We start from the raw sequence: 3,815 nt of genomic DNA, 5'->3' as shown, positions 1-3,815 counted from the left end.
ACTCCTCCAGAGCTGTGAGCTAAATAAACCTTTTAGGTTTACAACTAATCACCTCAGGTATTTCCCAGTAGTGTCATGAAGCAAAGAAAGCAAGAGGTTGTGGTGAGGAAACATTCACACATTAATGTAGAAAAGATGCCACATTTCTGAAAACGCTCAGTTTAAGGCTGTGGAGCATATGTTCTAAAATTGGATGGGAACACTTCTGGATTCAGCATTATATAAATGAACAGAATTTTCTTTTCATACTGGATTAAGGACAATTTATTGTTTTTATGTACAGAAAACTCAAGAGTACACTTAGCCCAGTTTAGTGGCAAGCTCTTTAGCCTTTGCTTTCTCCAGCTTGGCAATACGAGCCCATTTTTTGGACCCAGAGCATTGCCTCCCCAGTGACAGCGGATCTCATCATATCTGTCATTGTAGTTGGTCCTGATGGCCTCCACCAGCTTAGCCAGAGTGCTCTTGTCTTCCAAGTTGACTTGTGTGAAGGCGACAGTGGTACAGGTCTTCCTGTGGACCAGATGTCCCAGCCTGGGCTTCCCCTTGATGATGCAGTAAGGGACCCCCATCTTGCAACACAGGGCAGGCAGGAACACGACCAGCTTGATGGGGTCCACGTCATGTGCAATCACAATGAGCTGAGTCTTCTTGTTGTCTACCAGAGTGGTGAAGGTGTTGACACCTGCTCTGAGGACCGGTGGCCTCTTACTGGGGACATCCCCTTTGCCAGCAGCTTTCTTCTCTGCCTGGGCCAACAGCCTCTGCTTCTTCTTTTGCTTGGTCTCTGGTCTGTACTTGTGGGCGAGCTTAAGCAGCTGAGTAGCTGTTTGGCGGTCGAAGGCCTGGGTGAACTGGTTAATCACAGGGGGCACCTTCAGCTGCTTGTACAGGATGGACCTCTGTCGCTGCAGCCAGATGTAGTGGGGCCATTTGACAAAGCGGGTGAGGTCTCTCTTGGGCTGGATGTCCTGTCCAATGCCAAAATTCTCTGACCTCTTCTCAAACAGGGGATTTACCACCTTCTTGGCCTCCTGTTTCCTCACGACAGCAGGGGCCGAGGTCATCTTCTTGCCCTTGGCCTTCTTCCCTTTTGGCATCTCGGCCGGCTGACAGAAAGAGCAAATTTGAACAGATTTTGCACTGTAATGAACAAATTTTAAAGTAGCTCACCTGCAAGAACCTAGCTGCATAACTTGGTGAGGGAGGTTGGTTCTTTGTAAGCTTCCCTGGAGGATCTTTGCTAAAGTAAAAACAACTTTCAAGGAACATTAGCAGTCAATCAAAGGGGTGGCCTCTCCATCCAGCACGAGTAATTGCCTTTATAAGTACCTGTCTAGGGACCCACAATCTCCGGATTGTCTCACTGACTCCTCCCTTCTTTCCTCCCTCCCTCCCTTCCTCCTTCTAGGATAGGCATGATTATTTTTATTTTATAAATGAGAAAACTAAGATAACAAAGACAATACTAGCTATCTGGGAATTCCTTTTTCAGAAGGGTGTTGTAAGCACTCAATAAAAGTTGTGCAGATGATGATTTACTTGGAAGGTAATATTATATTGCTCCTGGCAGGTTTTTTTCATTCCACAGTTTATCGTCCAACAAAGTACTTTGTACACGGAATATGGCCAACCGATGGTGTGTTCCGCTGGATTAGATCCACATTTGCTGAATTGCACATAAGTGCCAAGATCATAATTTCCAAACCAAGAAGTTCTGCTTTATGAATTCATTTTATCGAAAGATCTTGTCAAAGACAAAACACAGGAGACAATTACGGAGATGACTTTATTGGAGCTATTGCAACAGGGAGGGCCGTCCAGATGGCAGGAGCTGAGTGTGGTGGCCAGGTGGTTCCTGTTAGACCCGTACAGGGAGGAGCAGGCCAGGCGGCCGGGTGGTGTGTGGTGCCACTGTTTTGCAAGCAGAGAGTGAGCTCAATGGATGTATTTATCTAAGTGTCTGCCTGGTTTGGGAGGCGGGGGACAATCTTGTCACAGATAAACATGGGGATGGAGACAGGTGACCAGAATCGTATCTCAAATAATGGTTCTTGTAGTATATCACTTCCCGGAACACGAAATCATCAGGAAATTTTGGAAAACAAACAGTTGAAGAATTTTTTCTTGTTCACTGTTGCTCTTTCCTAGGATCACTAGGTTCCAGGTAACTTCAACATTACCAGTCTCTTGAAAAAGAAGCATGAAAATTCAACTACATTTTATTACCTATTAAGCCTCACTTAGGAAAACAAAGCAAATCCCCTTTCCCTCTTGCCCCTCCACTGCAGACACAGCAAGAGCAAGTTTTCCCAATGCCTCCCTGGCATTTTCTTCTGTCTGCCCAAACTTTCAAAATAAAGATCAAAGTTCTTAGCAAGACCTCTAGGTCCCAGCTGAGCTGGCCCTGACTGCTTCTCTGGTCTCATCTCTGAGCCCCTTAACCTCTCTCTGGACCCTCCCACCTTATTTCTCTTCCTGAAATATTCCATGTTCTCTTTTGCCTCAGGGCCTTTGCCCAAAGTGTCCTTTCTCCCTCAAAAACTCGCTACCCTCCTGACTGTGTACCACATCTCCACAAACTCCTCAAGGTTGGCTGGCTATCTCCTCATTTTTCATTCTGTAAAGCAAGTTCCTTTGTTAAAAACCCTTGGAGATTGGAATCTTTTCCTTTAGAGCAGCACCAACAGAAATATAATACAATCTGCATATGCTACATAAAATTTTCTGATTGGCACATTCTAAAAGTAAAGAAAAAAAGTAATTTTTGTTTTAAATATTTTTTCTATTTTTAATTGTGGTACAATATGCATGACAGCATTTACCAGTATCGCCATTTTAGAATGTAGGATTCATTCACACTGCTGTGGAATTAATTTCCAGAATTATCAGAACTTTTTGTCATAAAATGAAATCCCATACTCATCAAACAATAACCTCCCATGCTCTGCTCCCTCCAGTTCCCAGCAACCACCACTGTGTGATATGTGATCTAAAGCTGTTATAGGAATAATGTTGGCCCTCCAAATGATATAAAAGAAATAGTGTAACTCCCAACCTGCTAGATGTCTGATCCACAAAGTCTGATTCCTCAGAATTGAGGAACGAATTCTAAGGAACAAGGGATGTTAAGAATAAGAAACACTTATTAAGAGGTAGATGCCTCCTGCCTAAGAGAGACAGAAGGGGACCCTGATGGTAGACCAGCCATGAATGAGCCCACTTCTCAAAGGAAATCTTATAGAGTAAAATCGCCAGGTAGGTACAAAATCCTGAGGTAGGTGTAAGGTGGGACAAAGCTATGGGCAACCAATAAGTTCACAAGCATAGTTGGCTAAGATAATATTGATCCAGTGGGGAAGCAGGTCACATAGCAAGTGTGCATGGAAAGAACAAAGACCTTTCTTGGAAGGGATGGGTCAAATAGTTCTTGCTCATCCTCCCAGGTGACTGAGGCCTATTCAGAATATTAATAATTATTGTCTAGGTGTAGTCATTACCTCTTTGTCTTGAGGCCTGGCCTTTCCTTAACGAACATGCCTCCACTCATAGTTGTTGTACCGTGTTATCTTCTGCACAGACTTCTTCAAGGGCCTTGCTCTGTCTGGCTGCCTGTAGTAGTTCTGTCTGACTTAGCTGCCCATAATAAAACAATGGCAAACAAATTAAAAAATTATTATAAGGTCCAAATAAGCTATGGTACAGTAAGATCCAAAAGGTACAAAAGATATAGTGAAAGGGGAAGAAAGTGCTCAAAAGGAAAGAACAACTGGGATGGGGGAAAAGAGACAAGAAGGAAGGGGAAAAACAATGTA

At 43.7% G+C, this 3,815-nt stretch overlaps 1 pseudogene; it reads right to left on the bottom strand.

Annotated features, from left to right (window-relative positions):
• Positions 1–300: 300 nt before the first annotated feature.
• LOC105743108 lies at positions 301–1,106 on the bottom strand (annotated as a pseudogene).
• Positions 1,107–3,815: the final 2,709 nt, after the last annotated feature.

The sequence above is a fragment of the Octodon degus genome, unplaced genomic scaffold (assembly GCF_000260255.1).
Source record: "Octodon degus isolate 3935 unplaced genomic scaffold, OctDeg1.0 scaffold00098, whole genome shotgun sequence".
NCBI classification, from domain to species: Eukaryota; Metazoa; Chordata; class Mammalia; order Rodentia; family Octodontidae; genus Octodon; species Octodon degus.
The sequence above is the reverse complement of the archived record's forward strand: the minus strand, read 5'-3'. Positions and strand labels throughout refer to the sequence as shown.